Below are 25,874 nucleotides of genomic sequence, written 5' to 3'. Positions count from 1 at the left end.
TTTGTGTACAGGTAGAGGCCTTGCGACGAGCTGATCACCCGCCCAAGGAGTCCTACCGAATGTGTAAGATCTAGAAAAACCGAAGTGAACGGAGAAGTTCATGGAGGTAGGCCTAGGCCCACTGGGGCTCTAGTGCCAAGGGAAAAATAAAACCCTGCATGTCAACTAGACACTTTCATTCTCCATTTTTCCGCAAAAGAAACTCCAGAACTGCACAAGACCGTCTCAACTGAAAGAGCACAACACACTGAAATCCCTTTGCCGCGTGCCAAAGAACCGCTCCGATTTGGCTCGACACGCGCCAAGATCGCGGGCGGCAATGCTCGTTCTGCCACGCGCGGCGACTTTGTATCGGCTTTGTGAGGCAAAGCCACAAACATTGCCTCGCGCGGCAGCCGCAAGCAATCGATACCAGGCTTAAGCTGTTTGTTATCAAAACTGGGACAGAAGCCTTAGCTCTATATAAGATTACAGTCCTCTGCGTTGTGACTCCGTGCAATTTGGTAGATATACACCAACGTTGCGGAGGAACCTGTCCACAAAATGGTGTGGCCTCACATTGCAGAATATTCGCCGCGAGGACTCATATCCCATACTTGGTGACAGATGACGTCAGACACAAAGAGAAGCGTTACAGTCTTACGGGCATGTAGATTCTAAAGGGTTCTGACGATGGTGGATGACACGCAGAATTAGTGGGTTTTTGGACTTTTACCGTCTTCCGGAATTCTAGGTAATATAGGTCCAATGATTGAGATTAGCTCTTTCTAAGGTCCCCAACTGAGTAGGTTTCTTCCTTTCTCAGTTGAAGACGGAAACAGATTCAGTTTCCGGAACGTCGTATCCTCTATTACCTGGAGCGTCCTATATTACCTACAATTCCGGACGATGGGAAAAGTCCAAAAACCCAGTAATTCTGTCTTACAGGCATGTGGTTGATATGTTTGCATTTTGCTAATGTCTTAAGTCTGAAGGTGTGCATTTAGCTTTATGGTATATTTACTTCGGAAAATCCAACACAGTTCCTTGAAACCACGCGACTTACCTAAGTCCAAATTGTCATATTCCTTCATTCTTAAATTTCCGGCGTCTCTTTCAACTCTTATTTTAAGTGTTGGCCTACTATTTCAAATTTCTGTTTCGTGGAATATTTCCAAACACCATATAAACCCAGTTAAGTCCTTAGCTGGGATATCTCAGTTTGGTATAGCGAAGGGTTACGGGCTGGACTACCGGGGTTCTATTCCCAGCGGGAATAAGAGATTTTTCTCCACATTACATGTTTCAGACTGGCTCTGGGGCTCACTCAGCCCCATTTTCAGTGGGTACAGGAGGCTTTTTCCTGGGGGGGGTTAAATTGGACGGGGAATGAAACCGACCACTCTCCATTTTGATGCCAAGGTTAAATATGATAGAGTAATACCTGAAGTCCCCCCCCAAAGCATCAGGGAGAACTTTATTTATTTTCCTATGGTTTAAATAATTGCACAATATGACTTAATTAAGAATTAATATAGAACAGAGCTGCGTTGTAAACTTCACGAGCTAACAAAATAAAATGTATCAGTTTTAGAATGAGACTGTTTTAATGCTGCGGACAGCAGGCCTACCTAGGACCGAAACAGGCCGTCGAGTTATGAGCTCCTTTTGTTTCTTATTCGTGAGGTTATGGGTTCAAATCTCTGCTCAGTGATCCACTACTTTAATGTTTTCCTTGTAAGATTTGAGGTTTTCACCGCAGTGACTATGAAGAAAGCAGTCTTCTGGGATGTGGCACCGTGTAGGTAGTGTGTTAATCGACGTTTCGGAGTCACGTATCTCCGCCATCTTCAGGGTAGAAGAAAAAAAAAAGAAAATTGCGAGCGAGGAACCAGCGTGAGTAGGTTTTCTTCTTATTTCTTCTACCCTGAAGATGGAGGCGATACGTTCCTCCGAAACGTCGGTTAACACAATACCTTCACGGTGCCACATCCCAGAGGAAAGCTTTCTTCAATGTTCATCTTTCCTTCCTTATTTCCAGTTCATGTTCATTTGTTTGGATACCATTATGGGGATCAGCCAGTAACTCAAACATAGAAATTCTCCAACGATTTCAAAGCAAAGTATTACGAATAATAGTTAACGCACCGTGGTATGTGCCGAACACGGTACTACACAAGGACCTAGATGCACCAACAGTACGAGAGGAAATAAAAAAAAAAGCAAAAAGTATAAAATCAGACTCCAGGTCCATCCGAACGACTTGGCACAAAAACTGCTCGACGACGAAGGAGAAATCAGGAGGTTAAACAGATTCAAACCCTCAGATTTACCCACCAGATTTGAATAATTCAACACTTAACTGCATATCACTAAGCAGTTAAAATAAGTATTGAGCAGGTTCATTGGAACATGCTCACCACGACAAGTTCTCTTTCCTTTTCTATATGTAAACCACAAAATGTACTTATTATCCACACTTAATGGATAGATTGTATAATTATTGGAGTAAAAAAATGTTCATTTGTTTACAAGAAGATATCAGTTTATAAAGATTATATAGCGTCCAACGATCGGATAGAAAGTGAATAAGGGAACTGAAAGGGCGTAAAGATAGTATTTGAAATAGTATCTCAGTATTTATCTGGAGGGACGATGAAAACCACAAAAAAAAGCCTTAGTTAGGATAGCTGGTCTCTTGGCCAATACAATTTTAACGTGGAATTGCACATTAGCATTTCGTATTGGCCTCGTTCAGGTCTAGAGATCCCCTCTCAACTCTAATAATGCGACTTCGGACGATCACCTTTATGGTGGCATCTTAAGTCCATGTGTCCTACACGGATGCGTTGCGACGCCTCGCGAGGCCATGCCGATCACTCCTGGTCTTATTTTGGCCGCCTGAGACAAGTTCCAATTTCCATTGGGATTCAGGGCCACGTTGGATTGGTCCATTCTGTCTCGTCCTTCTACCCCTCTCTTTCTCTCGTCATGTTTAGTTTATTGCTATTACTAAGAGACAAAATAGCTGAAAAGGAACCAACAACAGCCGCCTTTGTGTTCCTCGCGCTCCCTCTGTTGCGTGAGCTATGCGCCAAGCGGAAAGGCAGTGAGCTACCTCGGCTTCAAACAAAAAGCGTGCCAAACGCACAGGGTTGTAAAGCATCACGTCTGCTACTGCTGTTGACACTTTTGTTTCATTTTTAGCCTACTTTCCTTCCTTACGGAAAAAGAACGGCAGATGAGATCAATGCGCTGCGTGCTTAACTACTTAAGCACTATGCCATGAAGGCGTAAAGGGGAGTGGATGTATAGATCCACATTTTATTGACCTCGGCACTAGGTGGAGCTAAGTGGTTAGCTTCATGCCCCTGCTGCTTTATCCCTGGGGAAAGAACCCCCGGTACCCATTGAATAGGAGATTAGATGAACTCCAGTGTCCGTCTGGACGACTTGGAGAAGAGAACATTCTTGACCCCATCGGTACTCGAACTCCAGCCCGTACCCAGTCGCTATACATATTGAATTATCCCGGCTCTACTCACGGGGGTGCCAGTGAAAACTAGTGACATCGTGTAGCCTGCCAGGCTCCACGGCATCAACTCCGAGAATGCAGTCTAAATAAAGAATTTTATATCTTAATCGAAACTCTGGAAGCAGTAGCAGAGCGAACGCATTTTAATTGTTACATTATGTGTACACTTCTTAAACTTCTTTTCTTCTGTTTCTTCTTCTTTTCTTTTTGTAGTAAATCCGAGAAGGGTCCCAGAAATAAACCAAACGGCATCTCAATACGTAACTGTTACCAGCACAGAATGAGTGTGAGGTCAGACAAAATAAACTAAACCAGCTTGGTTGAGATAAACTGTACTTTTAGTTTGCATTTATAACACAGGCACATGGAACCCTGGGTGTCTGTTTCTGTACAGCAGGCGATGCACGGAGAACTTCACTGGACCCTGTCTGACAACCATGCCTCTGGCACTTGTCTCTTTTTCTACGGAGCTAACATTTGTCGTGGCGTTCAACAGATAACCACTGGGGAATGCTAGAAAACTTGATGACTTATAGTAGAACCACTTGATTATCCTGTGGCCCCCCACTACTACAAATCCTACCCTGCCTCTGACGATAAAGTTCATAAAGTATTAAAATGATAGAGTGTAGTGGTGAAGAAGGCATCCAGCCTCTCAATACACAACTCTTTTATGAACCGTCACAACACAACAAATAGTAAAACATCAAAGTCAGCGTTGAGCTGTGGCTTTGCTACATGTTTCGGCCACTATCGGACATCATCAGGCAAATACATATCAACAAAAATCTACCATTTAACTGCACTCGTAAAATGGATATAACACTATTAATCATACAAATTTAAAAATGCTTGTGTAAAAAATACAAAAGTTCAGATTATATAAAAACTAAAAATTGTAAGTATTATAACAAGATAAAATATTAATGATGTTTTCAAAAACATTGAATCAGTCGTTGGATATACTTTGTGTGCGTTTCCATAGACAATAGGGAAATTCGATATTACTTTATATAGAAGATTTTAAGAGAGGCCCATGGTGTAGCAATTAATGAATTGTGTAATGCTGCCTCGTCATTAAGAAGAATTGTCCGTATTGCATGGAAAGCAAACCATTACTTCCCATGCATATTCAACATTAAGTTATTCTAACATAAAAATAAAGTAAGTAAAGCTATCCCTGTAACAAGCCATGGAGGCCCATAGGGTTGTGAGACGTCGAGGCTCCCACATTATCTAGACAATCGGCTCAAAGATGGCGATAAGATTGTCAGCCTTACACGCCGGCCGCGCTTTACTCCCCAGGAAAATTATTTAATTACGGTGGAAATTTTTACATACACGGAGCTTGTTTGGCTGTATCATTACAGTGACATTTTGTTTCACTTTTTTAATCAAACATCAGTGTTGATGATTGGGATGAAATTCAGAGCCGTTTCAATATTAAGCTAGTGAGCTAATTGATGAAAATCACGTGGTCACAGTCTTGTTATGACTCCGCGTATTTTAAAAAACCAATGTGGTTACTTGCTATCCTATTTCAGAGGGAGTCACATACTGCTTGCATGAAGGCTCGCTTGGCTGGCAACCATCTAATCATAGAATAATAATAATAAAAAAAATAATCTGTCAGTAAAATAGCAACCAATTACCAAAAGACGATACCAGAGCATTCTTAAGAAACGTCATGTACATCATATATATATATATATACATGGGACAGTGGACAGAGTCCAAAATTTCGCTGAGATAATGAATAATCACGTCGCAAACGCTTGCATGTTCTGCGGTACCACGTGTGCAAGGCGCATGCGCTTGTAACCGCACCACGTTTCAGCAGCCCATGTCGTAAAAGCCCTACTACGCCATGCCCGTCATATAAATATATCACTTTTACTAGAAAAGAACTGATCTTTGAATGCCTCTTTAAAAATATAGAGCAGAGAGTACTTAAAGTTGCTTATTTATTGTGACAAAGCATGAATATATATTACCGTTGACCAAAAAACAGTAATCCTTTCTTCACATGAGATTTTCGTAAAATAATTTGTACTGGAAAAAAAGCATTCACTTATTTATTATAACAATCTTATGAATATTTTCGCGTCAACCAATATTCTGTTATTGGTACCGCGTATTTTATTGACTTGTTGCACGTTTAACGACACTGTTAGTATCTGAGATTATATATATTCTAAGCTTTTTACCCTGAAGGAACCCTCGAAATAATTTTCAAATCTCGGGGAAACCCTACATAACATTTATTATAAGCGTGGGCTCTGGATTTGGTGTAAAGAATTGTTGTAAAGTGTTCCTAATTTGTGCTATTTATAACATGAATATTCATTGACAATATTTAATAGTAAGGTTACTGAAAACCATAAGATAAATGAAAGCAGTATGAATAAAACCATCAGCTAAGACAATGTTGTTCTTAGAACTAAAATTATAATTGAAACATACTTCCTTAATGTGAAACATGTGTTTGCTTTTGTTGCACAAATAGTTAATTCTGGGTCGAACTGTAGATAAGCACACACAGAGTCCATCTTGTGCTGAAATGAGATGATTTATATCTCTGTTCTTGGTACTTGTTGAACAAGAATTTTGTTTAGAGATGTAAGAAGTCGACAACTGTGAAATATGTACATGTATTGCTGTCCTGTGAATGCCAGGATACTCTGCCTTCACAGAAATCCAGAACTTGTCCAGGGATTGGTCAGTAAATGTACGAACAGTCTCACAGAGCTCTTCCTCTTCTCCTAAAGTCAAGTTCTCAGGCTGAGCAGATGATTCAGAGCGAGGGTACCTCATCCAGTCATACACTTTGGTTGAAACGAAGGGAAAATCGTGTTTAATTTTGTTCTGCAGTTCTTCAGAGTGGCTTTCAGTAAGACTCAAGACTTGCTGATATCCTTTTTTCACTCTCAAGCCCCAGCAGCAGTTAAAATATTTCAAGATTTCCTCTCACAATGATTTTTCCAAACATTCAGTTTTTGTGTAATCCAAAAATCTTGTCACTTGAAGTCAAAACATTTTCTCCGGTCCCTTGCAGAAACTTGTTAAATTGGTTCATGTGATGAAACATGTCTGCCAAGTTGGCTAGTATCTTTAGCTGGTCTTCATCTACAAAGCATTTTGCAATGTATGGCCTACTGTTGTCTTGAAAGTAATCCTGAAATTCTGCACTGTCTTCGCTCGCTCGGAAGCCGGGATCGTGGGTTCGAATCCCACTCGGGACATGAATGTTTGTGTACAGGTAGAGGCCTTGCGACGAGCTGATCACCCGCCCAAGGAGTCCTACCGAATGTGTAAGATCTAGAAAAACCGAAGTGAACGGAGAAGTTCATGGAGGTAGGCCTAGACCCACTGTGGATGTAGTGCCAAGGAAAAAAAAATCCTGCAATTCGCCTTTCAGCTCAAACATCCTGTTGAGAAGTCCTCCTTTGATAAGACACCGGATTTCTCTATGTAGCAGGTGATGTATATGCTGTTTGTCCAGGTTTTCACACAGTTTTTTAAACAATCTTGAGAGAACTGGTCTTTGTTTACAAAGTTTGTAGCATCATCCAAAACTTCTTTTCATTTCGTCTCCAAGAGTTTTTCAAACCAGCGCCTCTCTGTGAATAAAGCACTGTGTTGCGACAACGTCAGGATTTTCCTTGTTTACATGAGAGGTGAAACCTCTAATGGAGCCAACCATTGCAGGGGCACCAACATTACAGATGCTTAAACAGTCTTCCCAAGACAGAACTTTTGTTGCCAGATATGATGACAAGACAGTAAATATATCATGCCTTTTGATTTCACTATCATTTACAAATCTTACAAATGCTACAACATAATTTTCATCGGTGAAATCTGTTGACTCATCAACCTGGATAGAGAAGTTGCTATTTTTCAGGTTATCAAGCAAAACCTCTTCAGCATCAAGTAACATGTCATCAGTACCTGTATTTATTGTGCTGTTTGAAAGTGGAAAATTTTCGATTTTTTATACTGCATTTTAGCACCCCATAATTTTACATGGTGGCTTTAATTTGGTTGCCACTAACTGTGTGACTTTCATTTCCTTTTCTGGAAATACGTTTTGCTACTAAATAACTTATTTTCTGAGTATTTTCACTGACCATGACTTTACTAACAAAAGCTTTACTCTGTTTGTTTTGAGATTCCAATAGCCGTTTAAAATACAGGGTTGCTACAAATGATTCATTCCATTTCAAAACACTATATTGGTCGCCCCGTGCTTTTCCGTTTACACAGACAACCAGTATCCTTAAACTACCGATACTACCGCAGAACGCTCTGTTTACATGGTAGTTCTTTTCTGTACTCTGCTGTGAATGCACGCTGCAGTGCAATAACAGACGAACATCTCGCATATTCCAACACGCAGAAACTATTTTCCAGCTTCGTCGCCATTTTGTGAGGCACTGCATTCCTGCTGCCACCTGGTGTATCACGATGCAAACTTGGTGAGTTTGCGGTTCTTTTCATATATAAATCATTTTGTATGTATAATACTTTGGAAAATATAGGGTCTTGAAATGGAATGAATCATTTGTAGTAAACATTTGTTAAGAACTTCTACTAGTCATGCGGCTGTGATTTGTAGTTTAATGCAGTTTCAATTTTGCTGGAGCCATTGCTACATTTGTAAGCCGTTTGTCACAGATGAGGCACAAAGGAACAGGGCAATTTGGATCAGCAGTCTACATAAAAAAAAAACAAAAAGAAACAAACTCCATGGTTTCAGTCCGCAAACGAACTATACCTACCGAGCGATCGCCGGTCTAAGAGTTAAGGGATCATAACAAGGCAAGCCGTAGCACGGTGGCTGAGTGTTTAATCGGAATTTTGTCCGACGATGTCACTGTCCTCATGACAGATGAAGCACGCTTCTGTCAACAAACAGAATTCTCGCTGCTGGGCAGAGGAAAATCCGCATCAGCTCCATCAACGGCCTCTTCACAGAGCACACGTGACTGTTCCGTGTGGAGTGGCAATCTTGGGAGTCATAGCCCTTTACTTCTTTGAAGAAGTTGAGCGTGCAGTTACAGTCACATCCGCTCGTTATGTTGAAATGTTACGGAACTTCCTCACAACAGAAATAAGTCGCCGCGGAACTGAGCTGTCGACCATATGGTCCGAGCAGGATGCTGCAACCGCCCATACAGCGAGAACATCCATGGAGGTCGTTCGGGAAATGTTTCCGAAGCGCTTTATTTCACTGCGAGGCGAGCTACCGTGGTCTGTGATTGTTGCCTCTGGGGGTACGTCAAATCGAAAGTGTACGCCGTTAGACGAGGGACCATGGATGACCTCAAGACGGTAATTCGGAACCGGACTTCAACGGTACCAGAAAACATGGCGAGGCGAGGACTGGGAACCCCTTGTGAGGTTGTGAGAATGTGTACTCGATGGGCAACGTCTTAGTGGTGTGCTGTTCAAAACGAAATAAACAGAACTGTGTTAAAATGCATATGGAATAAAATGGCATTCAATGTTTGTTCATTTTGTACAAGTAAATTAAAAATTAAAATAAAATTTCACTGCTTTATAAACTTTTGAAAATCGTCAGGTTCCTTTGCCTTTGCCTTATGTTTTCCCTTAGAAAACAGTCACAGGGATTTAAGTCTGGAGAACTTGTAAGCTACAATTTCTGATTTATCAGTCTCTATTGAAGGTCCTCGTTTAAAATATTGAAGTAACAATTAGCAGTGTGAGGTGCGGCACCATCTCGCACTAAATAACCATGTCTTTTATTCTTCCATAATGCTCTCAAAACACGGCAGAAGAATAGCACTGAAGTATCCCTCTGGACGGATAATCTGTTCTTCGTGTAGCAGCAGTGACACACCACACACCAAGGTTCAGATCGTCAAGAATGTCTGTGGTTAATATTGCTTCAGTGAATATTGTTCCGAGCGGTGTAAGGCATGTACTGTCTTCGCTTGCTTGGAAACCGGGATCGTGGGTTCGAATCCCACTCAGGGCATGGATGTTTAGTTTGTGTGTGTGCGTGTTTCTGTGTTTGTGTACAGGTAGAGGCCTTGCGACGAGCTGATCACCCGCCCAAGGAGTCCTACCGAATGTGTAAGATCTAGAAAAACCGAAGTGAACGGAGAAGTTCATGGAGGTAGGCCTAGGCCCACTGGGGCTGTAGTGCCAAGGAAAAAAAATATATATTGTTTGGAGGGTTGATAACCACTTATTTGGGACGAAACTTCATCAATAAAAATGTACGCTTTGGGTCAAGGAAATTTTAGTGTGCTGATCACAGAAATCAACTACTAAACCGCAGTCTTCTTTTGTAGTCACCATCTTTCGTTGCTTGAATCTCTCTAATTTTGTATTTCCGCAGGCGTGACCGCTGTCCATGACGTCTGCCTAGCGAACAGTGTCAGGGATATTCGTATCTGGCTCCAGTTTCGTCAAGATTTTCCTCAGTTACCACAGCATCCTGCCTATAGAATAATCCTTGTCTAAGAAAGATCCAGTTGAACTCACTTTCTTCACGAGTTCTGAAATCTTTGATGACGCTGTGACTCGAGCACCAGGGTAAGTACTGAGAAACCTTCTTGTACACTATCTGTGTTGTTATTTCTTTTCGCTTAAGTATCGTACATTAAAACCCCGCTGTTCAAATGTATATTTCACCATTTCAATTCAGCACCATAACTAAGGCCAGGAAACAGATGTGTGAACATAAATACACGGAATAAGGATAGGTTCACAGTGAGTCATTTGTAGATCAGCCATGCCATAAAAGATAAATAGTAACAGAATCCTACAATCTCTTTACCCAGCCGTCTCTCGTTTAAGGAGGATAAGCTACGCTTAGCACAGTATGCTCACAGTCTGGGTAGCCCGAACCGGTCATGCGTGAAGGGCATGGTATAACTGGTATATATTTTCATCTCAGATATGAGAACAGACTACAAACAAGTTTCAAAACAAAATATAAATAATTATAAGACTCTTTTACACATTTATTTTAAAATAATACACACATACATGCAGACAGAACTAAACAAATTCGCCATAAAAGAGTTACTTCTTGGAATTCTGGAGAATTTTCGCATACGAAACTGATTCGCAGATCACATTTTGGGAAAAGCTGATCATACGAATAGTTCATAACGGCAGGCGATTCCAAATTATGGTCTTCTCAATTCGGAATCTTACAGTACGTAACCTCTGCCCCTAATGTAATGTCGTTAAGTAATTATAGAAACATGGCCGCGCCATAGGTCAAGCGGCTACTCGCTGGCTTCCCACCGAGGCGGCCCGGGTTCGATCCCGGGTCTCGTCAAGTGGGATTTGTGATGGACAAAGTGGCGCTGAGGTAAATTTTCTCTGAGTACTTCGGTTTCCCCTTACCAAATTCTCCATCATCATAATCACCCGGGGCAGGCTACAATAGGCCAATCAGTGGCCGCCGTGTCGAGTGGGCCCAGAAGGAATCCACCCCCCACTAAGCGAATTAAAAAAGAAATTGTAAAAGCGTAAACAAAAAGTCACCAAGTACTTCAAATGAAATATTAAAATAAATTACTTATTTCGTATGCATTTTAAACAAGAATAAAATGGTTACTTGTTATTTGCATGATTCGTTATCGTCCATGTTAAGCTGACAAGTAATTGGCCTATTTGAAACATAATCGTTAGGCCCTCATGGATATGTACCTAAACGTCTTTCCAGCTGGAGAGATATTTAACTCTTTAGGAGAGCAAGGTATGTCTCCCATCCTTCTGGCCTTATCGATGGAATCTGTTCTTGCCGAAAAATGTAATTCTGTCGCGATATCTTAGCAAAGAGATTTGAGTGATGGTGAGATTGTGGCTTTCTCTTCCGAACGCACTTTTCCAATATCTGACTCAGTCGGGTGTTGAATCGAAGCCTTTGTGGTTGTATTCAGTCTGCGGATGGTGGACACAACCTCCAGATAACGGAAAATACAAGTAGCTGTTAATATTCTGAATAATCATCACAGGCGTACTCGAATTTGCAAGTTGGACGTGGGCTAACAACCAGGATGAGCAAGACTTGAAAGCGTATACTCCATAATGTAAAACACATAATCATCAACGAAGTTCTTCGCATATTAAGGCTAATGACATGCAAATTAGTAGAGATCTCCCACACTGAAACTGAACAAAGCGGAGGAGTATACATGCAAAGCGACATTTATATGCGTATACAAACTGCGCTTTGTTAGGAATCAGTGTGGCTGTAAATCACAATTTCCTATCGAAATTTGGTGGAAGCTTCATAACGAATTTAGGGCAATTACGAAACCGTGCGAATGTGGGGCACATGAAACATTCCAGATATGGCCTCGCGTGTTTTATTGATAAACACGACTGTAGCTGTGTTGCCAGACAACTGATGAAGGACTCTCACGTCGAATTTCAAAAAATTATATAACAGCTCATGAGACAGATGAAAGAATCCATTTATGTCCTGATGTACCTAGCTACCTTAGTCTTTGTTGTGGATCAAATTGGCTGAAAATCAGGGTTACCCAGTAACGTTTGATGAAATTCTTTCATATCGAAGTTCAACAATATCCGCGAACCATTTTGGGATATGTAGAAAATTCCATTTATGGCATTATGTAAATTAGGCTTTACTGCTGATCATTGGGCCTATAAGTCGGAATTACTTAACAACTTCTGGACGAAGCCTAACACATCAAATAAAAAAATACCAAACGATTATGTGAGATACATAGAAAATTCCATTTATGAACTCATGCGAACAGGGTTTTAGTATGGGTCAATATGACGGGAAATCTTGGCGAAAATCGTCCACATCGAAATTCAGCAGTATGTTCCATACGGTTTATGGTAGGCCTGACCGGCCGGTAGTTCTCGGGCAACATTTTGCCTACTACANCAAGAGAGAAGAGTAAGGTAAATAAATGTATGCACTGTAAGACGGTCAGAATAAATCATGGACATAAATCAGTGCAACAGGACGCTAAATATAACACTACTCCACAGAGTTATGCTGTCCGCGGAGACACTGGAATGAGAAAGTGTCTTTCAAACTTCTCGCTGGCAAGGTCGCAATAGAACGCCGTAGCAATACCACCCCGTTTCCTGGCAAACTATGAAAGAAAACTTACCACCAGTACCACACTCCAAAGTTACCCTATCATAGGGTTCGCGCCATAGCTCAAGCGGTTAGTCGCTGGCTTCCCACCTCGGGTCTGTTCAAGTGGGATTTGTGGTGGACAAAGTGGCGCTGGGGCAGGTTTTCTCCTAGTACTTCGGTTTCTCCTGCCAATCTTCATTCCAGCAATTGCCCCACAATCACCCTCACCTATCATCTGGGGCTGGTACAGGCCGCAGTATCAGGGACTTAGTCCCCCCCACTAGCAATAAAAAAATACCCTACCATAAATCCTTATTGTGAGGCCCAGTTAAAGCAACTTAGTCGACAGTTACTGACATGTACTGTTATGGGGATGTTTTCCGCCTGCAGATGTGCAGACACCAGCATCTGCTGCTTACTAACATCTTATTGACAGTCATACAGACCGTCTTATTGCTCAGAATAAATACAAACTCCGTGGCCTGTAGTCCGTAATCGAACTACACCGACCGAGCCACCGCCGTTTGTCGGCGAAGTTAGTGCCAACTTTAGCGGATAGAGGGTGTCAAGTGGTCAGAGTAGCGGATCCCCACGGCCGTTAGTTTCGGTTTTCTAGACCGGAGCCGCTGCTTTTCCATTTAAGTAGCTCCTCAATTATCCTCACGAGGCTGAGGGGAACCCGTTCCAGACCCAGTACTACTCAGAAAATCTGGTAGCGCCGGAAATCGAACCCTAGAGCTCTAGATCTGTAGCCAGGAACTCTGGCCACTAGACCCCAGAGGCGGTCCCTTTATTATATAATGTATTTAACAATCAAACTTAAAATTGAGGAGGTCCTACCGGGGTTCGAATTCTGACCCCTCAGTCGACCAACACGTAGCCAGTTGCTATACCTACTACGCTATCCTGGCTCTCCCTAGAGGTGAGAACATATTTCTGAAATTTTATTCCACCCATCTGGAAATGATTGTTCGCATTCATAAAATTTGATGTCGCACCAGGAATGTCTAGTGAAAACGTTGGCTTAATTGGGCTTTGCAAAACAGATCCTGCTTTCCCGGGCTCTCTCATTCAACAGCAAGCTCTGTAAACTAAAGCAATCGATTTTCAACATGTGATGAGCGTTGTACAAAAAAAAATTGTAAACACGATCCGAGCTAGGCCTGTTCAACAGTGGCCCTTGAAGCATTTATTAAACAAATTGATGAACAGTATGGAGACCTGATGTGGCGTACTAAAGCCCTTTGGCTGAGCAGGGAAGTTGTATTCAAGTTCGAAGAGTTCTCTCAGAAATTGTGAAGTTGTTTCAGGACAGAATTGATTTAACTCCAGAATTTTTTTTTGAGATCCCCATTTATTTGCAATCTGTATGAATACATCTCCAGAATTAGAATATTCTCGGTGGTTGCTAAATATTGCTATCCTCACAGATCTTACCGATAAACTAAACGAACTGAACATTGAGCTCCAACACGAAAAGAAGCCTAGCATTCAAATGACTGACGCTACTGATTTAAGGCAACTGATGTTATGGGAAAACTCAGCTGATGTAAAATATCTTAACCCATTTCATAGTAGTGAAAGTCGCGCTGATGGTAAATTTGATGATCTGTCTACAGTCTCTGTATTGATAAACTCTTAAAGATTCTGAGCACATAAATTTTGCTGTATCTTTCATTATTAAACTGCTGCAAGAAAGGAATTTCAGTGTACTGAAATTATTCCTTCTGTGTTCAAGGAAAATCTGAATGAACTAGAATTTGAGGTGATTAATTTGCAAACAAATGTATCGTTGAAAGTTAAAATGAATGGCAAATTTCTTGTCCTATTCTAAAGCCAGTGGCATTTAAGGGGAATGAGAGTTAGGGGTCTACTTAAGTGAACATGGGCTTATATTTATGTTTAAGTCAAAATACAAATTTTCATTAATAACTGAACATTTAGATGCTTGTATAAGAAGTGTTATTCCCAAATATAGAAATTCATCAGTGTAGTGTGTAGGGAAAACGACAATTTTAAATCGATAATTTCGAGGAAGGCTAACATTAAATCATGAGCATAATTGGATTATAGTAGCAGACTCTAAATAAAAAGAAACTTAATGGCCTGTAGTCCGCAAGCGAACTATACCGACCGAGCGACCGCCGCTTGTAGGCGAAGTTAGTGCGAAATTTTGCGGATAGAGGGTGTCGCGTGGTCAGGGCAACGGATCCCCACGGCCGTTAATTTCGGTTTTCTAGACCGGAGCCGCTGTTTCCTTGAAATAGCTCCTCAGTATCCTCACGAGGCTGAGTGGACCCCGTTCCAGAACCACTACTTCTCAGAGAATCTGGTGGCGCCGGGAATTGAAGCCGGGATCTCTGGATCTGTAACGAGGAGCTCTGACCACTAGTCCATAGTGGCGGTCTTAGTAGATTCTAATGCTTCGAAAATTAACGCGGGTGAAACTAATATGAATTATCCTTGTATTCAAGTTAGCAAAAAGATATTCGTGTACTAATGAGTCCTGAATAGTAATATTACGGTTTGTGTTATCGAAAGGTACACAGATGAGGACGAGACCGGCGTTCTCCCGTTAACAATAGTTCGTTTTGTAGGGCTGTACATCTGTTCAGGGCGCACACAATTCTCATCATATCGACACACGCATGAATGACGCTTGCTGACAGTGACGGGTGGTCATGTCCGCTTTATTTGCGCTGTATAAGTTGTCAGGTTATGTAGACAGTTTGCATACAAACTAAACTATGACACAGATATAGGAATCTTTACTGTTGACATCGTGCAGAAGTAAGTAAACACCATACAGAGAAAACTGCCCTGGATTTCTTAAGTTAAAGTTATTTTAATGCGTGCATAAGTACAGATGTTATTGTTGCATAAATTCTCAACAATTCGCTGTGTTCAGTTCCGCGCGTATTTTGTGTAAGCAGTGCTTGCTCTATGAAGGTGTTACTTCTCTTATAAGAAGCGGTTATCGGTTCATGTCTGGGTTACAATCATCACAACTTACAAGCTCGTCCAACCAGAACCTAGCACTAGTCTATGTTGACACGATTAACCTCAAGTGGGCGAATATAAACAAGGATCTATAACATAATTACATTTGTTATGTCACTTCTCTGTTGCGCTCTCCAAACTGAAACATATGGACAAGTTCCAAGAAGCAGTTTCTGTTTGCCAGGACAGTGGGTCTGAAAATGTTTCGTGTTAAACTGAAAATGTAGCTGAAATAATGAGCATGTGTAAATTTTTGATTGGGTACTAATTTAGAAGTTCATGGAGGTAGGCCTAGGCCCACTGGGGCTGTAGTGCCAAGGGGGAGGGGGTACTAATTTGGAAATAATTTAATATCTAAAGTTCACATTGCCTATATTATGAAGTTATAATAAATATGAAAATAATTATTGCTTTTTTTTTAAACTAGATGAACAATGTTCGTGGTGATTTTGGAAGCGTTCTCTTTATTTTTTTTATTCGCTTAGTGGGGGGGGGTGGAGTCCAGCTGAGTCCACTCGGCACGGCGGCCACTGTTGACCTATTGTACCAGCCCCAGATGATAAGTGAGGGTGATTGTGGAGCAGTTGGTGGAATGAAGATTGGCAGGGGAAACCTAAGTACTCGGAGAATACCTACCCCAGCGCCACTTTGTGCAGAGCTGAACCATACAATTGAAATACTATATCTCGCAAAATGAAACATAGCATTTGTTCACTTGTTTTATTTCGTTTCCAGTAAAATGTTTCGCCAAAATAAAAATAGCTCTGTGATATTTGTGGTTCTCACAGAGCTGTGCATCATGATTATCTTTGTTTGAAGTGTGATGTCACGAGGTTTCGGAGGAACTTGTTTCATCCACCTTCAGGTTACAGTAATTAAGATCCATCTACCAAACTAAACGCCATTCCATCCCAGAGGAACGCAATGTTAGAACCGTATAATCGGCAATCTGTATTCACTGTTGGAAGTGTGTTCGGGAAAATTATGGTTTTCGAAAATTTAATGCTGGCTTCCAACAACGCACCTTCATGCAAAGTTTTTAAATTTGTGAAATTTTAGTTCCTCACGGAAGTGGCCATGAAGAATAGCCGTATAGTGCGTTAGAAATTTGGTAAATTTATCAGAAGGTAGTGTTCGTTATGAATGAATGTATGAGGGGTAGGCCTCCTCGGCCCTTGCACTGCGATAGGATCAACAATTTTATAAAACTTAGTATTCTTTTATCGGTATAGAAAACCGAAATTAACGAACATGGGAATCCGTTGCGCTGACCACGCGACACCATCTATCCGCAACAGTTTTGGCACTAACTTCGCCAGCAAGCGGCGGTCGCTCGGTCGGTATTCGCTCGCGGACTAAAGGCCACGGAGTTTTAGTTTTAGTATTTTTTTTTTTTACGAATTTCCATATTGGCAGTTTCGAAATCCCTGCACCCGACGCAACCCTGTTGTTCCCAACTGGTTAATACAGTGTTTATTATTGTTTTGTATGTTATTTTCTGTTTTCACCATGAAATGAAAAGAGAACCCAGTTTTTCCCTCAACTTAAGAAAACTAAATTAACTGTTTCTGTTGAAAAACCAACACGACAGTTGTGTTCATATTGGATCACTGCTCCGTTCTACCCTTCCCTAATGTTAGCGCTTCTCAGATGAGCCCTGTAGTTGAGAAGTATTATTTTAGTCCACTTGGTACTTCGGCCACTCCTAGCCTGTTCTACCAGCCCCTGATGATGGATGACTGTGGAGTAATTGGTGGAATGAAGATTAGCAGGGGGATCCGAGTATTCGGGGAAAACCTGCCCCAATGCCACTTTGTCCACCATAAATCCTACATGTCATGACAGCAACTTAAACCCGGGCTGCCGCAGTGGAAGCCGGCAACTAACCTCCTGAGATATGGACACGACCCCAGTTGAGAAGTAAAAATGTTATTTGAGGGTGTGCATTTTTGAATAATTTTCATCCAATTTCGGTTTCTACAGTGAGCCCAACCGTGAGAGAAAATTTTATATTTTGTATCAGACCGACTTGATAGCGAGTCCCATGCTTTCCCCTGAGACCGCATGCACAAACTCAACGTAGGGAATGCAGTTTCCGTGCCGAAGATGCAATTTGTTTTTCACTAAAGTTATGTCTCGCTTTTGAATATTCTAGGATTGCTACGAAATGTATTTCCAGCCTACGTTCTCGGCTAATATTCGGGCTGCTTTACATTATTTGAAACACAACGTTTTGAGAACTGCCGTTAGTTACGCAGTTTTGTTGACAACAAGACAATGTATGTTTACCCACAACAGTGTGAGGTTGGTGGCGCTAATTTGGATTCGACTATTGTGTCACCTGAAGATGACGCCATAGGCTGTAAACGAAACATGAATAATCGACGTAAATAAGTCAGCGTTGACTGTTAGGGCCAGAAGTTTCGGTCAAGTGAATAGCATTATTTCGTATTCCGGAAGGGCATTCACGATTCAAATCTCTGCCCTCAGATCGTATACCCTGACTGAGTTCTTCGTGGTTTCCCCCTTGAATCAAACTTCGGAATAGGCCTCTTAATTTGGTCATGACCTTTTCTTTCCCCCAGTTCATTAATCACTAACCATTCCATTATTAGACACTAGAGCCTGAATTATATATAATATAATAATGGTTTATTTGTAGGCGCCGTGGCTTAATTGGTTAAAGCGCCTGTGTAGTAAACAGGAAATCAAAAGTTCGAATCCCTCCGGTGCCTGACATAAGCCAAAGATTTGGAGCACGCGTTAGCGTAGTTGGTTGAGACACTATGCTACAAGCCGGAAGGTGATGGATTTTTTAATTGATCTAATCCTTCCAGCCGCACTGTGTCCTTGGGCTCGACTCAGCCTCTAACAGAAATGAGTGCCAGGAATATTCCTAGAGGTAAAAGGCGGCCGGCGTGTAAGGCTGACAGTATTACCGCCATTGTCTAGGAAATGTGGGAGCCTCAACACCTCACAACCCTATGAGCTTCCACGGCATGTTATAAGGATACATTTACTTTATATGTATAATGCTTTATTTAACGACTATACCCATAGTTCAGGCTATGTGCTATTGTATTTCTTCCGCCAATAGGCTGACATAACATCCATGTTATTACAGTACTTGAATTATCCCAGTGGATTAGGTGACGTAAGGTCTGTAAGTAGTGGGTTCCAGCTGAACAAAATGGCTTCTGATTTATATACGGAGGTGCCTGGTTCTAATCTCTGTCGGGGCGTCTATTTTACTGATTGAGGCTTTCCTTGGCTTTCTCTTTCCCTGAAGCCGAATTGAACTCTATTCGTAAGAGTCAGGATGGCTCAGTCGGTATAGAGACCGGCTGCGGCCAAGGAGTCGGAGTTCGAGTCCCGGTGGAGGCAACAATTTTCACTTCTCCATGTCTTCCAGCCCGGCTCTGAGGCCCACCCAGCCTCCTATCCAATTGGTACCGGGGGCTCTTTCCCTGTGGGTAAGACGGCCGTCGCGTTAATCTGACCACTCACCTCCAACTTGTGCCGAGGTCTTATGCGTCTTCATGGCGTAGTACTTAATTAGGTCAGCACAGAGACAACTTTACCTTTTTTTGACTTACTCTACTTGGATTCTGCATATGCCCTGTGGTCACCTACTGCTGTAATCTTCCTCAAATTCGTAGATAATATTTGGAACACTACTTCTCTCTGATGTCAGCGTTTTGTTCTTCTGAACTTGTACTGTTTCTCACGTACGAGAAACCTCATGGACATAACAGAAAGTTGCCTTGCTGTAATGGTATGCTCTTCTGTTTTTCCTCTTTAAGTTCCCTTTATTTTATTGTAACAATACAGTGACCCCGCACATAGCTGTGCGAAAAGAAGGAAAAGAGGTGATAACAAGAACATTGTTGTGTAGACTGCCATAATTGTATACACAGTGTGTTACAATTTTGTGTGTGTTTAATGTGATATTCTAAATTACTGAAAACCTTAATGTGTTAGGTCTTTATACAAAGTTCTTTCCTCACATTTTGTGTTTGTGGGGTCAGTAGATTATGACCAAACTTGTGTAAGAGTTGAGGGAGTTGGGCACATTCAACAATGTACTGAGAGACAAGAGTCTTCACAACTCTCAATTCTCCCAACATAATAAACTTTCCTAACGTCTGTTTCATTGTCAAAATAATTGTCAAACTCTTGTCGTACATTGTATTACGAAGAAGATAGATATTCACCATACGCGGAAATTTCATAATCTACAAAACTGTCTCTTAAATTGTAACAAAAGAATACTCAGTTCCGCCCTTTAGTATGAAGTTAACAGAAACCGTAGGATTTATTTAACAGCATAAGCATATGCAACTAAAGTAAATGTCACTTAATAGTGCAACATATACAAAAGCTATGTAAGATTTGAGGCTTTCACGGCGGTGACTATGAAGAAAGCAGTCTTCTGGGATTTGGCACCGTGTATATGTGGTGTTAACCGACGTTTCGGAGGAACGTATCGCCTCCATCTTCAGGGTAGAAGAAAAAAAAATATATAAGAATCTGCAAGCAAAGAGACCGTGAGAACCTGTAAAAGCAGACACAGTCCAAAACGTCGGTTAACACCACATATACACGGTGCCAAATCCCAGAAGACTGCTTTCTTTATACAAAAGCTGTTCGAAGTTTCTCTATAAGAGATCACAACCTGAAACTTTTTCAATTCTTTATTTCATATTCATGTACTTCTAGGTACTGAGTGACCAATCGATATCTCGTACAAACTGTTTATTAATTTACGTTGACTAGCATTGCGGTCAGCACACACTGCGCCATTTGTGAGTACTCTCATGTGCACTTTGAAGTTGAGGATTCTGCAGGAAACATCTGTAGCAAACTATAAATTCGCTTAGTTGACGTCAAAAGTAATTCTGTGCTTCCGTTAGTTGCAGAGGGAAACCACAGTAATGCATAAACACTAAAATTCCATAAAGTATAACAACTCTCAATAAATTGCGTAAATCTCTTGGTGTCTTACATGTTTCGAACATAAGAGACCATCTTCAGGCGGTGAACCAACAAAGACAAAGGAAATCCTTTACGTAAGTGTTTGTTACAACACTATTTATCCCAACTCCTTATTCAAGGGATTGGTGTAATTAGTACCACAGATGAAGTTACTATAGAAAACGGGTTGTTAAAGTAACTAAAGTATTTCAGCGTGTGTTGGCAGAAGTAAGGCGCAATAACAATATTTACTGTACAGAGATATTAGGTTTTCGGACTTTATCCATCGTCCTGGTTTTTTTAATATAAATAAGGAAAACACGACGTTTCGGAAATTGGATCTGTTTCCGTCCTCAGGTGAGGGAAAAAACCTATTCTGTTGGGTCCCTTAGAAAGAGCCTCAATCACTGACGTGTTTTTCCCTCACCTGAGGACGGAAACATCCAGTTTCCGAAACGTCCTGTTTTCTTAGTTATCTTAAAAAAACCAGGACGATGGATAAAGTCCGACAACCCAATATCTCTGTGTGTTATACACCATCGTCAGAATCCTATAGTAATATTTACTGCAGTTTCGTATTTATCGAAATCATGGCATGTGTTAAATCCTGTAGTTATATTTCATTCGATGCTGTCGACTGTAGAACTACTGTACCTGCTATTAATGAATCTTTCTTTTAACAATGCAACACGATTATTTTAATTATCTTAAATACTCATTTTTTATTATTAACTCCATCCCTAGTAGTGATCACCTCTATCTGTTCGTCAAGTCTCTAGGATAACTAATGCTGGAACAGAGCCTTAATTAAGGGCCGCGCCATAGCTCAAGCGGTTAGTCGCTGGCTTCCCATCGCGACGGCCCGGGTTCGATCCCGGGTCTTGTCAAGTGGGATTTGTGGTGGACAAAGTGGCGCAGGGGCAGGTTTTCTCCGAGTACTTCGGTTTCCCCTGCCAACCTTCATTCCACCAACTGCTCCACAATCACCCTCACCTATCATCTGGGGCTGGTACAATAGGCCGGAAGTGGCCGCAGTACAAGGGACTTAGTCCCACCCCAATAGCAACAAAAAAATATGATTCTTGTTTCTGGAAATACAGTACACGATCCCGACTAATATATTTTGCAGACAGGGGACACTTCTTTCTGGCAATAGCACAGAGAGTTTTACAAAGTCCGTAACCAGCATGATTTGCAGGTCTACCGTCCACGCATTCTCTTGTTCAAGGCTAAACCATGAAATCAAGAAGCTGTACTGCTATTTCAGAATGATTAAAAATTCTGTACGCAAATAAATTATAAAGACATAATAGTTACGTTTTTCAGAGTTTTGTCTTTTTTGGTATACCTTCATGAGGTCCGCTGAAAATTAACCGACGTTTCTGAGGGACATATCGCCTCCATCTTCAGGGTGAAACAGTAAGCCAATTAAGAAACAAGCATGAGATGGCATTATATCACGGAAGGTAGACATTTTCGTAGCCAACGCTATCAAAACGTAAATATAAAGTAGTTAAGCTTTTCTCTGGCGTTGAAGACTTCCTTTCCTCCTTTATTTTCGTGGTGAAAGTTATTTCCTTGTTTACGAACATAAATCGTCTCTTCAGTCTCAAATGTATATTGTAGCTAGTACTAGAAGCTTTAAATTCAGTCCTTTGATTTCTTCATTTATTTACTTGCATTTTTAACGCAGGTTCAAATCCCGATGAGGTCACTGGATTTTTTTCAGTTGACGTAATCCTTCCAGCTGCACTATGGCCCTAGGGTCGACTCAGCCTCTAACAGAAATGAGTAGTCTCTTTGTTTCTGGTTTTCCCACCAAAACCCTACATGCTTTTCTATTTTTTCCATGAATGCTACATGCCCTGCTTATTTTTCCCTCATTGACTTGATAATAAATTCCAAAAAACAACTGTGGCTTGTAGTCCGCAAGCGAATTATACCGATCGAGCGACCGCCGCTTGTCGGCGCAGTTAGTACCAACTATTGCGGATAGAGTGTGACGCGTGGTCAGCGCAACGGATCTCCAGGGCCGTTAATCTCGGTTTTCTAGACCGTAGCCGCCATTTCCTTGAAATAGCTCCTCAGTTATGCTCACGAGGCTGAGTGGACCTCGTCCCAGACCCTCTACTTCTCAGAAAGAATCTGGTAGCGCCAGAAATCGAACCCGGATCTCTGGATCTGTACCCAAGAACTCTGACCACTAGACCCCAGCGCGGATTACTTGATATTTGTAATTATGTTTGGCGAACAGTGCAAGTTACGAAGTTCCTCATTTTCACAAAATAAATCTCTTTAAACGGCGTATATACAACTGGCAGAGTGAAAACACCGGCAGATATGTAACAGTGCCATGGAACAGCTGAAGAACGGCAAAGGACCTGCAAGGTCATTTGGATGGAAGTTCCAGAATTACTTTCTTAAGATTTCTCAGCTTTCATTGGCTACCGGTGCACTCCCAGAGCTCTATTAGGATACTGTAACACTCTCCAGCGGGTTTTCTATCCTACTGACGGTTTCTGTACAGCTAAAGGGTACGGGGGAATCCCACGCACATAGACCACACACTCGATGCCAGCTGTCGCAACCCCAGCGAAAGTTATTGCTGATGACGTCTTTACAACTTTGAGAATCAGAGAAAAAGAAATGTGACAAGCTGGGCACACTTCACCCTCACTGTCTGGTGTGGAAACCCGGAAGTATTTGATGGGAGTCTCAGCATTTGTTCGCTCCCTGTGGTAACGGAAAGTCTTAGCAATATGTCACTGTTCCTGTGACTCTACAGCCCTGAAAACACGTCACACGACGGTGAACGAACTTGCTAATGACGTCAAAATCTAATCTAATTTAAAAACGAAATTTAATTTATGCGTCTCTTTTCGGGGTGCCTGGTAGTGTAGTTAGTTCAGACACTACGCTACAAGCCAGAACGTCTCCAGCCGCATTTTGGCCCTAGGGTCGACTCAGTCTCTAACTTCATATGGGTAAATGACGGCCGGCGCGTAGGACTGACAATCCCACCACCATCTATAAGCCGATTGTCTAGAAAATGTGGGAACCTCGACGTCTCACAAGCCTATTGACCACCAAGACCTGTTACAGGGATAGTTTTCTTGCCATTCTCATTGCTGTTTCTGAGGTGTACGAATTTGTCATTCATGAGCATAAAAAAACAACAAAAATAAACACCATAGTTTTAATCCGCAAGCGAACTATACCGACCGAGCGACCGCCGCTTGTCAGCGAAGTTAGTGCCAACTTTAGCGGATAGAGGATGTCCCGTGGTCAGTGCAACGAATCCCCACGGCCGTTCATCGCGGTTTTCTAGACCGTAGCCGCTGTCATTCGTGAGCATAATTTCCAATATGTTAAAATCAAGTTAAACCCTTCTCGGCACGGGTTTACCTACACCAATCCAACTACTGCAATTGTATCACGTGTCCCGTTATCTTCATTACAGCCGCGTCTCCTCGAGGGCACTCTGATTCCATCTGCTTTGATCTCGGTAATGTTTTGATTTGGTTTGCAGTCCTTGACATTAAATACGCTTAGTTATGGCTTTATTTCAGCTAGTTCAGGTGTTGCCTGACAAGCAGACCGTGTTATTTTCGGTTTTCTTGGAGATTTTCATCGTCCTTCGTTGTCCTGTCCAGTGCGCCTCAAGGTCATATTTTGGTATCACTGTTGTTCAATACATGGATCTGGTGCACCACTAACCGCATGAAGTTCAGTGCTGGTACAACAAATATTACCACTTTCTCTAGGAAAATGTAATATTCTATTAATTATGTGCTTTATATCTACGGTATTTTGCGTGCAGATTGCGTTAATGTCCTTGGCGTTGTCTTGACTCTAAACTATAGGTTCATTAGCGTGTTGGGTACTTATGTTCTCGTCTTAACACTCACTCATGGAGCTGAGCCCTTCTTGAGAAGCTGCCAGTTGTGCAGTTACTCAAGAACTTCCCAGCATTGTATTGAAAACGAAGGTTCACCGTGTTCACAAGAGCCCTCCAGCGGTCCCTATCCTAAGCCAGATCAATCCAATCCATACCATCCTATTTCTCTAAGAGCAATTTTAATATTGTCCATCCACCTAGTCTTGGTCTTCCCAGTGGTCACATTCTTTCCGGCTTTCCCACCAATATCCTATACGCATTCTTCTTCTCCCCCATTCGTGCTACATGCCCTGCACACCTCATCCTCCTTGACTTGATCATTCTAATTATACTTGGAGAAGAGTACAAGTTATGAAGCTCCTCATTATGCAGTTTTCTCCAACCTCCTGTCACTTCAACTCTCTTCGGTCCAAATATTCTCCTCAACACCCTGTTTTCAAACACCCTCAGTCTGTGTTCCTTCCTTAATGTCAGAGACCAAGTTTCACAACCATGCAGAACCACAGGCAAAATTATAGTTTTGTATATTCTAATTTTTACGTTTTTAGACAAAAGACGAGAAGACAAAAGGTTCTGGACTGAATTGTAGCAAGCATTACCCGAGTTCAATTTCCTCCTGAATCAGGTTTCAATCTGTTATCGTTGTTCCCAAATATCTGAACTGTGCCACATTTTGGAAACACCTGTTTCCTGCCTTAATGTCATGATCTTGCCCTGCATTTTGGTGACGAGACAGCAACATATACTTAGTTTTCTCTGTGTTTACTTCTAGACCAACCTCCTTACTTGCGTCAATTAAAGTTTATGTGTTCTCGGCCTATGGAATTGTTAAGTCTAATGCGAGATATTGCGTTATCCTTGCCTTCCCAGATGGCGTTGCTTTTGCTTTCATGCCCTGTTGTTTGCAATTCTCTTAGCAACACCGACTTCAACAATATTCGTGGAACGTGTCCGGAGAAATTTTGTGCCTTGTATTACAACAAATTCTACAGAAACCAAAACACCTAGTGCTGTAATTATATTTCACGTTACTTAAAATTTAGGCCGCGTCATAGCTCAAGCGGTTAGTTGCTGGCTTCCCACCACGGCGGCCCGTATTCGATTCCGGGGTCTGGTCAAGTGGAATTTGTGGTGGACAAAGTGGCGCTGGGGCAGGTTTTCTCCAAGTACTTCGGTTTCCCCTGCCAATCTTCATTCCACCAACTGCTCCACAATCACCCTCACCTATCATCTGGGGCTGGTACAATAGGCCAGAAGTGGCCGCAGTACAAGGGACTTAGTCCCACCCCACTAGCTATAAAAAAACGAAAAAAAAATTACAGACTTTATTTGTGAAACGGCGTTATTTTGAGGCATTATTAATAGGTAAAGTGTGTTGCGGT

General features: G+C 41.7%; 1 protein-coding gene and 1 long non-coding RNA gene across 2 annotated transcripts in view; one reads left to right on the top strand and one right to left on the bottom strand.

The window, feature by feature from the left end:
• Positions 1 to 10,072, top strand: part of LOC117282276 — a 114,042-nt gene extending 103,970 nt beyond the window's left edge. Inside the window, exon 5 of the long non-coding RNA XR_004512985.1 lies at positions 9,882 to 10,072. This is a non-coding gene — a long non-coding RNA (uncharacterized LOC117282276). The remainder of the gene's footprint in view (positions 1 to 9,881) is intronic.
• The window catches only part of LOC111864093 (voltage-dependent calcium channel type D subunit alpha-1), a 221,044-nt gene that overhangs the window by 186,881 nt on the left and 8,289 nt on the right, over positions 1 to 25,874 (bottom strand). The window lies entirely within an intron of this gene.

Source organism: Cryptotermes secundus, unplaced genomic scaffold (assembly GCF_002891405.2).
Source record: "Cryptotermes secundus unplaced genomic scaffold, Csec_1.0 scaffold708, whole genome shotgun sequence".
Lineage (NCBI taxonomy): Eukaryota > Metazoa > Arthropoda > Insecta > Blattodea > Kalotermitidae > Cryptotermes > Cryptotermes secundus.
This window is presented reverse-complemented; position numbering and strand designations above follow the sequence as displayed.